The 11,911-nt window shown below is 42.1% G+C and overlaps 1 non-coding gene across 1 annotated transcript; it reads right to left on the bottom strand.

The window, feature by feature from the left end:
- Positions 1 to 4,574: 4,574 nt before the first annotated feature.
- TRNAE-UUC (transfer RNA glutamic acid (anticodon UUC)) lies at positions 4,575 to 4,647 on the bottom strand. The gene has a single exon. It is a non-coding gene; the product is annotated as a tRNA-Glu (tRNA).
- Between the last annotated feature and the right edge of the window lie 7,264 nt (positions 4,648 to 11,911).

Below are 11,911 nucleotides of genomic sequence, written 5' to 3'. Positions count from 1 at the left end.
GGTAGCCAGAGTAAGGAGAGTGTATTTGCCCAAGGACCATGTAATGCATTTTCATCCTCTCCCTCCTCTCCGCACACCTTGCATTGGCAAAAACTCCAGTCTTTACCAGGCTCCCTTTTGTCTGTGAATGTGATCCTTTCAGCATGCCCTTCTCCAGGCCCCTGGCCGTGATGATGGAAGTATCCACGTGAGCTCTGATGGCCCAGGGAAGTGTCTTGGGGGTGCCACTATTCTGGTCTACACACTTCCTCAGAGTGGGATAGGTCCCTCCATATGCTCCTATTCCGTCCTTTATTTTCACACCACCAGCACTTCTGATGGTCCTCATTTGTGCGTGCCTGGATCCCCTTTGTACCTCTGTGAGCCATTCCATACACAAATCCTCACATGAATCCTGCAGAGGTGCCGTGTTCAGCTTCTCATACCATTCATCTAGCACTTAGCACATTGAGCTCCTTTCTGCAGGTCATTTCTTTTGTGAGTGGCTTGTTTTCCTTTGGGAGTAGAGACTCTTTGCTCTGTGTATCCTTCAAGCCCAGTACAACATACAGTGTTTGGTGCCACTGCTGCTTTCATGGGAACACCAGAGGGGTCTTTGGAGGATTATAAGCCAATCATTCAATAGCTTTTATTTAGCAGCTGCTGGCTGCTATACTATATTGGGTCCTGGGGTCTCAAAGATAAATTGGTGACATCTCTTCTGTGAACACGAGAAAGCACAAGGAGAAGTGTCAGAAGAGTTCACTAGTGGAGAGTCTAGCTGTCTCCAACCACTTCAGGCTAGTTTAGAACCCCTTCCTCTCTGGTCCTCTGGTGCCCTCAGCCTTTATCCATGATAAGTGTACTTAGTATGCATGCTAGTGTGCTTAACATGCCATCTGTATGTTAAAAAATCTAACATTTGGACTTCCTGGATGGTCCAGTGGTTAAGACTCTGAACTTCCAACGCAAGGGATGCCAGTTCGATCCCTGGTCAGGGAACTAAGATCCCACAAGCTGCATGGCATGGCCAAAACAAAAAAAATCTAACCGTTTATTATGAAAATGTTAAACATATATACAAGTAGGAGAGTGTAACAATGGTCCTTCCCTGCTTCAACAATTATCAACATTTTCCTTTCTGGTTTCATCTCTCCCCACAGTTATTTTCTGTGAGAGAGAAATTTAAGGCAAATCTTAGATGCTGTATCATTTCATTCACTAATACCTCAGGATCCATCTATAAAAGATAAGGACTTTTGGAAAAATGTCACTGCAAAACTATGATCACACCTAACAAAATTAACAATAATTCTCTACTGTCATCTAATGTCTGGTTTGTGTTTATTTTTTCTCCAGTTATCTCAAAAATGTCTTTTTTAAATAATTTTCATTTTTAAAGTTAGGTCAATAGTTGCATTTGATTGGTAGGTTTCTTAAGTTTCTCTTTTAATGCAAAACGTTTTAATAGTTGTCAAAGATACAGTTATTAGAATTATCTAAATATCATCTATATAAAAATTGGTATATCACATTAGGTGATTCTATAAAATAAAAACACAAAATCACACAATTCCTGCAATCCAAGAATACACCCCTGTATCAATAGTGCAAATTACAAACACATTTTTAAAAAGAGATTCTTGAAGTTTAATTTCCTATCACTTCCTTTCCCACCCTGCACCATCCCCATGTATTTGTTGATGAAATCAGCTCAACTGTTTTGTTTCCACAATCAGTTTTGGCTGATTCCACTCTTGGAGTGTTTTTTACTATGTCTTTTTATTCCCTGCATTCCTTTCAATTGGCAGTTAGATCTAGAGACTTAACCATCCCAGGTGGTGAAAGTGGTAAAGAATCAGCCTGCCAATGAAGGAGATTCAGGAGACCTGAGTTCCATCCCTGGGTCAAGAAGATCCTCTGGAGGAGGAAATGGCAACCCACTCCAGTATTCTGGCATGAAAAATCTTGTCGACAAAGGACCGTCCACAATCCATGGGGTCACAAAGAGTCAGACATGACTGAGCAACTGAGCATAACCATAGTCAGATTATATTTTTCTGACAATAATACAACATCGATGTAGATCTTCCGTTATACCACATCAGGATGTGAATGCTGTATTCTCATGGTCTATGTTCTTGTCTTCCTGGTTTGACTTGCTGTTCCTCGGCGGAGTGGGGAGGGACTCTCAATTACTGTAGCCTCTAGTATGTTTGGTGACCCCTGAGTCCTTAGTAGCTGAAGAGCCAGTGAGTGGCTCTGCTGAGGGAGCCAGGAGAGGTTTCCTGCAGGACCTGGGTCTTGACAGATGAGCAGGCATTGGCAGGTAGGTGATGGGGCAGACAACCCAGAGAACAGACCTGGGTGAGTTCAGGAGTTGGCTTAACACTTGTGGGCATGGTCACGCTTAAGGACAAATCAAGCACAAGTAGTGAAGTGGCATTCACTTTAGCCTTGGTAGTGATGTGGGCAGAGAAAGTAGCTCACAGAATTGTGCCAAGGCCACTTCTCTATTGTCTTTGGGTTTGTTCTGCTTGCAGTACAGATGAAAAATGCCCCCTGAAACTCAGGTGAGGGTTCCTGGGAAGCAGTGTTAGTAGCACTTGGGGGACTCAAGTGTCTTGTAGACATCAACCCCATTCACCCACTCATTCATGGAGACAGAAGGGAAGGACCTGGCAGAACAACAGCTTTAGACTCCAGTCTAGATTGGACTCTGGCTGGCTGAGTGACCTTGGGCAAGTCCTCCAAGACAGGAGTCCTGGTTCCGGTCCTTGGTATGTCAGGAACCGGGCCACACAGCAGGAGGTAAGCAGCAGGTGGGAGAGTGAACAGACCTTCATCTGTATTTGCATCTGTTCTTCTTGGCTCTCATTACTGCCTGAGCTCCACCTCCTGTCAGGTCAGTGGAGGCATTAGATTCTCACAGGTGCTCCAACCCTACTGTGAACAGCGCATGCATGAACGAGGTTGTCTACTCCTTACGGGAATCATACTAAACCACCCCCACCACCCCGTATGTGGAAAAATTGTCTTCTATGAAACTGGTCCCTGGTGCCCCAAAGTGTAGGAACTGCGGCTCTAAGAGTTTTGAGACTCAGTCTGAACGTGGTGATGTCAACACTGACCAGATGCTGGTCGTGAGAAGTGTACATTAAGTATACACTAGGCATCTACTATAGTAACTGTTGTATTTTTGAGATTAATGTGTGCTGATTCTGGTCCTTCTATTCTGCAAACATTTAGAGGGACTAATGACTGCAGGGGCACTGTGCCAGGCATGGGGTGTGTCCTCCGGGGCCTGTGCCCAGTAATGGAGGAGATAAGTGGTAAGGAGGTAAGTGGTAAGTTTACAGATAATTACAATGTGAGATGGGAGGGGTTGCCACGAGAGACACGGAGCTAAAAGTGCAGTGAGACAGCCATGCCTTGGCCACGTGTGTCTCTGCGCAGGTCGGCTTCATCCAAGGCCTGCGATGGCCCTCCCTAGATCACAGCCTGTTCGGCTTCTCCTGTTACAACATGAGCAGACTCTCTAAACTGGATGTGAAAGGAAAAAGAACAGAAAGGACTTTCTCTGCTTCTCTGAGGACAGGGGCAGTCTGCCCTCACGACCTGATGACATCCCTAACCTAGGGATAAGGACACACCTGACGCCTCCGTCTTTGCCATAAAGTCAAAGCCGCTTGGGGCCAGTCGGGTGCACTGGCCGTAGAATCCAGCTCTTGGGATCAGCGACCTTCATCTGATTCAGTTTGTCTGCGAGGCCGCAAAACTCAGCTGGATGGTCCAATCTGATGGAAAGTATACACCATGGCCAGAGCCTGAGGATAATGGGCAAGAATCCCCCACTGTCACATGCCGGGCGCCACGGGGGCACGTTGTGCCTGCAGGGCCCGGAGGCTGAAAGCAACGTTTTCTCTATGGGAAGCACAGACTCAGCAAGGATTTGTCTCCAGGCGGCACTATAGCCTCCTCTTCTGGCACCGTGGAGACTGTTCTTCTGTCAGGATTTCTGGCATCCAGAAGTGAAGGGGAGCTGAGCCAGGGAGCTTCCCGGTGAAAGGTGGGCCTCCCCCAGCCTCTCTGAGCCACAAAGCACCCAGGCTGGTGCTGCTGAAGGGTGGGCGGCCAAGGACAGAATTCTTTTCAGTGAAACCTTCATGCAAGGATTCATCTCCACAGCATGCATCATGCTTGCACTTGGTGCCTCTGACAGCCTGCGGGTTTGGGCTGCCTTTGCAGCTTTATTAGGCATCACAGCAGCTGAGCAGACTGCTTTTTTTTTTTTTTTTAACCCCAGTTCTCCGAGATAGTCTTGAATTTCTCAGGCTTTGCTTTTGTGAAGCCCTTTTATTAAAACTGTGTGATACAGTCACTGAAAAGATCAGAAGGAAAAAAAAAATAGAACATAAAGAAGGGAATACCCAGGAAACCATTGTAGGGATCAAGAAGTAGACCATTCCTGGCTCCCAGAAACACAGCCCCCTTGCTTGGCCACACTCCTCCCCCTCTTCCCTGTCTTTTTTTTTAACAGTCAGCAGGAACTCTTTTTTTTTTTTTTTTTTCCAGGCAGCTTGTGGAAATCTTAGTTCTCTGACCAGGGATTGAACCTGGGCCCTCAGCATTGAAAGTGCAGAATCCTAACCACTGGACCACCAGGGAAGTCCCAGTCCTTCCTGGTTTTTCTTGTTTGTTTGTTTGTTTTTAATTTAAAAATTAAAAAAATTAAATGTTGTGTTGGTTGTGGCCATTCAACAATGCAAATCAGCCATAATTTGCTGATTTGCCATATACATATCCATCTATCCATACATACATATACATACATACATATATGTATGTATACAGCCATATACATACATTCCCTCCCTCCTTAGCCTTCCACCCCTCCCCCATCTCATCCCTCCAGGTCATCACAGAGAGCCAGAGCCTGCTGTGATGAGAATACAGCAAGTTCTCATCAGTTACTCATCTTACACCTGATAATGTATATATGTTGATGCTACTTTCTTCATTTTTCTCACTCTCTTCCTCCCTCACTGTGTCCACAAGTCCACTCTCTACATCTGCATCTCTTTTCCTTCCTTGCAAATAGGTTCATCAATATAATTTTTCTAGATTCCAGGTTTTAATGTCAATTGTTTCTTTGCTTCTCCTTATGCTTTGGCCACCTAACTATTAATCTGGAAACACTATAATTTATCCTCGCAAGCTTTACAATTTATAGAAATGGGATTATACACCACCTATTATTTCCCTGCTGGTTTCTTTTACCCAATATCATGTTTGTAAGAGGCCTCTGTGTGGTTCCCCAGAGATGGAGTCCAGGCATTTTCCTGGCTACATAGTATTCCATTGTTAGGACACATAACAAAGTAGTCATTCTGTTGTTGCTGGCTGTTGGAGCTGTTTGCAGCAATGCTGCTGAGAGCGTTCTTGTACAGGTCTCCTGGTGCATGAGTTGCTCTTAAAAGCTATGCTCTCATTTTGTGTGGCTGGGGACAGGGGCTTTGGCTGTGCTGCTCTTCAGGGAACTGACTGTGGATTTTGGCTCATGCTCCAGCCTCTCTCCTGCATACCACTGGGTGGGTGGATTGGCCTGGAGGTCACTCATTAGAATTCTCCCCAGAAATCAAGGGAGGAAGAAGCAAGAACTTTCTGGGAAGGAGAATGGGAACCACTTGAAAGGGTACTGAACTGGAGATCAAAGAGCCCTTCTTGCTGCTGGCTTTTGATGTGAGCCGTTACTGCACACCCTGCAGTAATGAATTCACTTATCTTCAGAGCTCGCTGCATTCCCCACCTACTGCCTCCTAATCAGCAAGCCTCCACTCAAGGCCAACAGCATCATCATTAACAAGTCCTGGGACTCGGAGCCAGGGTGCCCTTGGCTGCCACGGGCATTCAGCCCTGCTGGAATTGCTTTGGGGAAGAGCTTTGAAGCCCATTTGCAGAGGTTGTTAAATCAGAGAAAGCTGGAACCGGAAGTCTTCGAGATTCTCCCAGGCGGGCTCTGTGGCTGTTTACAGGCTTGTGGGGGAAATTTGAAGAGAGGTACTGTTTGTTTTCATTCCATGGAGTTGGTAGGTTCGGCATGTTCAAGAAAGCATCTCCCTTCCTCTCCTCTTTCAATGCCCTTTTGTCTTTTTCACACTCATGCCTCCTTTTTTCAGAAATTAATTAGTCTCTTCTTCTACCATTAAAGAACAGATATACATCTCGCTCCAATGAGCCTTTGATAGGGGTGCCAACTGCTGCTGCTGCTGCTGCTAAGTCGCTTCAGTTGTGTCCAACTCTGTGCGACTCCAGAGACGGCAGCCCACCAGGCTCCCCCGTCCCTGGGATTCTCCAGGCAAGAACACTGGAGTGGGTTGCCATTTCCTTCTCCAATGCATGAAAGTGAAAAGTGAAAGTGAAGTCGCTCAGTCATGTCCGACTCTTCGCAACCCCATGGTCTGCAGCCTACCAGGCTCCTCCGTCCATGGGATTTTCCAGGCAAGAGTACTGAAGTGGGGTGCCATCGCCTTCTCCAGGGGTGCCAACTAATACAGCCTTAAAGATCACTTTTGTAGAACAGAAGACTAAAAGGTAGGAAAAGCAAACATGGGGGAAAATGGTTGTTAGGACAGGTACAATTATTTTGGGGTGACAGAGGCAAGAAGAATGGCATCAAATGAGAGAGGCCATGAGGGAACCTTCTGGGGAAGCTGGAATGTTTTACATCTTGATTTTGGTGGTGGTTACTTGGGTGAATGCATATGTAAAAATCTGTGCATCTGCTACAGCAGAAATTAACACACTGTGGTAAAATCAATAAAGTTGTAAATTCAATAAAATTAAAAAAGTCATCCAGCTGTCCACTTAGATTTGTGCACTTTACTGAATGGAAGTTGCACACTGAAAGAAAAAAAAAAGAAAAATCTAGGGATTTCCCTGGTGTTCCAGTGGCTAGGACTATGTGCTCCCAATGCAGGGGGCCCAGGTTCAATCCCTGGTCAGGGACCTAGATCCTGCATGCTGAAGCTAAGAGATCCCACAAGCTGCAATGAAGATTGAAGATCCAGAGTGTCACAACTAAGACACGGCATAGCCAAATAAATAAATAAATATTTTAAAAAGAAAGAGAGAAAAAGCTGTCAGGAAGTTTCTTCTTGCCCTGATTACCTGCACTTAGCCCGTTTCCTCCATCATCCTCTCAAGTGTCATACATATCACATAGCTGTGTGAAATAAACCCCTCAATACAAGGCTATACATTTTAAACAGTAATATTATTTTAAGGAAAAGAGCAGAAAGATTGTTTTTTATATTTACCCATGTATTTATCATTTTTGAAGATCCGTTTGGGAGATCCATCTTTCTATTTCCCTTCAGTCTGAAGAGCATTCGTTGCTGCTGTTGCTGCTAAGTCCTGTGCAACCCCATAGACGGCAGCCCACCAGGCTCCCCTGTCCCTGGGATTCTCCAGGCAAGAACACTGGAGTGGGTTGCCATACATGTATTATTATTATGTATATTAATAATATATGTATTATTCCAGGTATAATATTATTAGTATGTACTATTATTTCCTATTCCTCATAAGTCTCTGAAGCTTTATTTTTTTAAAATGTTTTCTTTCTTCTTCATTTGGATAATTCTCTTGATCTGATTTCACATTGACTGACTCTTTTGTTATTTCCAACCTACTGTTAAGCTCATCCAGTGAGTTTTTTATTTCAGACATATTTTTAATTCCAGTATTTCCATTTAATTCTTTTATAATTTCCAGTTCTCTTTGGTTATTTTCTGTCCACTCATTATATTGCTTTATATATTTGAGCACTATTGTAATGGCTGTTTTAACACACTTGTTAATTTTACATCTAAGTCATCTTGGAGTTGGTTTCACTTGACTGTCATTTCTCTTGTGTATGAGTCGTATTTTCTTATCTCCCCTCATGTCTAGTAATTTTAGATTGTATCATGTATACTATGAATAGTATGTTGCAGAGACCCTGGCCTCTGTTAGGTTACTATAAAGAGTAGTGTTCTTCTGTTTTAGCAGGCAATTAACCTGGCTAATCCAATCTGAAATTCTAAATTCTCCTGTGTTATACAGCAACTAATATTTCTGTTTAGTTCCTTCAGCCTTAGCTGGGCATCTTGGTATTAGCCTAACATATGCTTACTTTAGAGTTGGCCAGAGATTTTCTTAGAATTTATATGTAGAATTTGGGGCTTCCCCTTTGGGGCTCTCTTCTTTCCATTATTTCCCCCTCCATTTTCCAGCTACTGTTGCTCTGAATATTGTCTTCTGATTACTGAGCCAGTGAGGTTTCTATTCAACCTTTAGTTGCTTTCTAGTGACATCATTTGTGGACTACATTCAGGAAAAAGGACATTAAAAATGGGCAATTATCCAAGTGCCAAGCTTTTCCTCTAAATGTTGACAACCAATTTTTTGTCAGCTTTTGGCTACTCTCAAATGGCTTCAGACATTGGTTTTGTGTGTGTGTGTGTTTTGTCCAGAGTTTATAATTGTTACTTTGAGAGGATTGGTCTAATATGAGCTACTTAGCAATTACTAGAAATGGAATCTTGTCATCTATTCTTGCCTAATGATCTTATGACTTGATTTTGTGTTTGTTTTATTAAAATAAAAATAGTATGGTAAAGCTGCTGATAAAAAATTCTTTCTTTGGCATCAGAAATGTTTCCAGTGTTAAAAAAGGTAGTTAATAGTAATAATAAAAGTGCAATAATTTTTAAATCATAACTTAATAAATATGCTCTTGAACAAAGACCTAAGGATAATATTTTTTTTGGAAAATTGGATAGTTTCCACAAACAAGGAGCTTTAGAATAATGGAAAAATTTTAAGAATCATTTTCTAGTAATTTTTTTCTCGTTCCATGGAAAAATGAAAACTTTTCTTATTTGGCTCACTTTAAACTTCATCCTTCAGTATTCTCTTTATATTAATTTACACAATATGTGGGTGCTAAAATAGATTTCAATTTTTGTGGATACTAACGTTAAAAGAGTAGAGTTGGATCTAAAAAACAGAGAAATTTTATTACTTTAGGGCTAACACTTGTCTTTATTTTGGAGGCAGACCAGAAAGAAATTTTTGTGCATTACATAAAGAAAAATCCCATTCTGGCTTTCTGCAAATTATGTAAATCATCCTGTAAAAATTCTAATGCTTCAATCTATCATTTCATTTGGTTGGTGAGTACTGAGCTTCTCACGGAACATTGGAGTTAATACTATCGTTGTGTATGCTAAGTCACTTCAGTTGTGTCCCAATCTTTGCAACCCTATGGAATGTAGCCCATCAGGGTCTTCTGTCTGGTGGATTCTTCAGGTGAGAATACTGGAGTGGGTTTCCATGCCCTCCTCCAGGGTATCTTCTGGACCCAGGGATTGAAACTGTGACTGTTAAAAGTCTCCCACATTGGCAGGTGGGTTCTTTACCACTGGTGCCACCTGGGAAGCCCAATACTATTGTTGGAACCCAGATATAGAAAATGCTGAAGTCCTTAATGTCTTTGCTCAGCAATGAATCCTGAAGTGCTAAGTTTCCCAAACTTCTTAATCTTATAAGATATAAAATGAATAGAACCCTGATATTTTAACCATGGCTAAACGTGCCCAGGAGACAAGGTTAGCCTATCCTCCTAGACATTGTCTATTAATATGAGATATTTATTTTGATTGTATTTTATAAAGGCTTGAATATTAACTCCCCAATTTTGAAATGATTACCATTTTAAAAAATGAAATAACATATTACTATACATCTGATACATGATAAATAATTTTATTAAGAAATAAAATACCAGTTCAGTTCAGTTCAGTCACTCAGTCGTGTCTGACTCTTTGTGACCCCATGAACCACAGCATGCCAGGCCTGCCTGTCCATCACCAACTCCCGGAGTCCACCCAAACTCATGTCCATTGAGTTGGTGATGCCATCCAACCATCTCATCCTCTGTCGTCCCCTTCTCCTCCTGCCTTCAATCTTTCCCAACATTAGGGTCTTTTCAAATGAGTCAGCTCTTCGCATCAGGTGGCCAAAATATTGGAGTTTCAGCTTCAACATCAGTCCTTCCAATGAACACCCAGGACTGATGTCCTTTAGGATGGACTGGTTGGATCTCCTTGCAGTCCAAGGGACTCTCAAGAGTCTTCTCCAACACCACAGTTCAAAAGCATCAATTCTTCAGCGCTCAGCTTTCTTTGTAATCCAACTCTCACATCCATACATGACTACTGGAAAAACCATAGCCTTGACTAGACGGACCTTTGTTGGCAAAGTAATGTCTCTGCTTTTTAATATGCTATCTAGGTTGTCATAACTTTCCTTCCAAGAAGTAAGCGTCTTTTAATTTCATGGCTGCAATCACCATCTGCACTGATTTTGGAGCCAAAAAAATAAGGTCTGACACTGTTTCCGCTGGTTCCCCATCTATTTCCCATGAAGTGATGGGACCAGATGCCATGATCTTCATTTTCTGAATGTTGAGCTTTAAGCCAACTTTTTCACTCTCCTCTTTCACTCTCATCAAGAGGCTCTTTAGTTCCTCTTCACTTTCTGCCATAAGGGTGGTGTCATCTGCATATCTGAGGTTATTGATATTTCTCCCAGAAATCTTGATTCCAGCTTGTGCTTCTTCCAGCCCAGCGTTTCTCATGATGTACTCTGCATATAAGTTAAATAACCAGGATGACAATATACAGCCTTGGTGTACTCAGTATATGTAAATAATATTTTTCAGGACTCAAGTACATGTTATTTAATTTTCTTTACCCAATACCAGTATCTTCTTTTTTTGTCTACTCTGTGCAGTTTGCAGGATCTTGGTTCCCTGACCGGAGATTGAACCCAGGCCCCAGCATTGAAAGTGCTGGATTCTAACCACTAGACTGGCAGGGAACTCCCACCATTATTTTCTTATACAGTAAAACAGCAAAGTACTTTCTTGAAACATGTGCTAGGTGGCCTGAGACAACAAATATTTTTTACAAGAGGCAATACATTTACATAAGTAAAGAATGAAGTGATTAGACATGATCTTTTTCTTTTTAAATATTCATTTATTTACTTTGTCATTTATTTGGCTGTGCCAGGTCTTAGTCTCAGCCTACAGGATTTTTAGTTGCAGCATGTGGGATTTAGTTCCCTGACTGGGGATTGAACCTGAGCCCCCTGCATTGGGAGTGGGGAGTTTTAGCCATTGAACCACCAGGAAAGTCCCCTAGACATGATCTTATGTGGCCACTAAAAAGTTTTATACAGGTCCTAGTGTCACCATATCCTGCCCAACCACTGACCCAGGAGAAGCTGGAAGAAGCATACTCTAAATTCTGAAAAGTATCTAACAAAAATGTGAATCTTTTAGCTTTAGAAAAACTAAAAAAAAAAAAAAAAATCATGTAAACAAACATTTTGTTATTTGGTCCAAATAACAAGTTACTAGTGTGTGCTTTGTTACCCGGCTGATTATATTTTTACAAAACTGTTGTTCTGGTTTATGTCATCCTGTATGGGTGTTTTGTTGCATTCTCTCTTTAAAATTAAACCAAAGGCACTGGATTTTAGTTGTTTAGTTTTGGAGATTTTAGTGTAAGGAGGAATCTAAATGTTTCCGTATGAAGCTCATGGGAAAGTGGTTTAGTATAAAAGATAACTGGAGAAAAGGATATTCTCCAAATCAAGTCCCTGCATTTGCCAAGTAACTGAGTTATTTCCTGACTCTGTATTATGGCATATTGGGTCCCAGACCCTAGATCAGCAGTTTGGCAGGATAGAGTGGGAGTAAGCCCTGGATGAAACTCTAGTAGCTACACAGGATAATGTCTTATTCTCTTCTTTTCTTTCTTGTGCAAATGTATTATCATAAAATACATTCGTTGCCTTTGGCCACTCAGCATGTGGTCCA

Source organism: Bos indicus, chromosome 9 (genome assembly GCF_029378745.1).
Source record: "Bos indicus isolate NIAB-ARS_2022 breed Sahiwal x Tharparkar chromosome 9, NIAB-ARS_B.indTharparkar_mat_pri_1.0, whole genome shotgun sequence".
Lineage (NCBI taxonomy): Eukaryota > Metazoa > Chordata > Mammalia > Artiodactyla > Bovidae > Bos > Bos indicus.
Note: the sequence above shows the minus strand (reverse complement) of the source record. Positions and strands in the feature narration are given on the sequence as shown.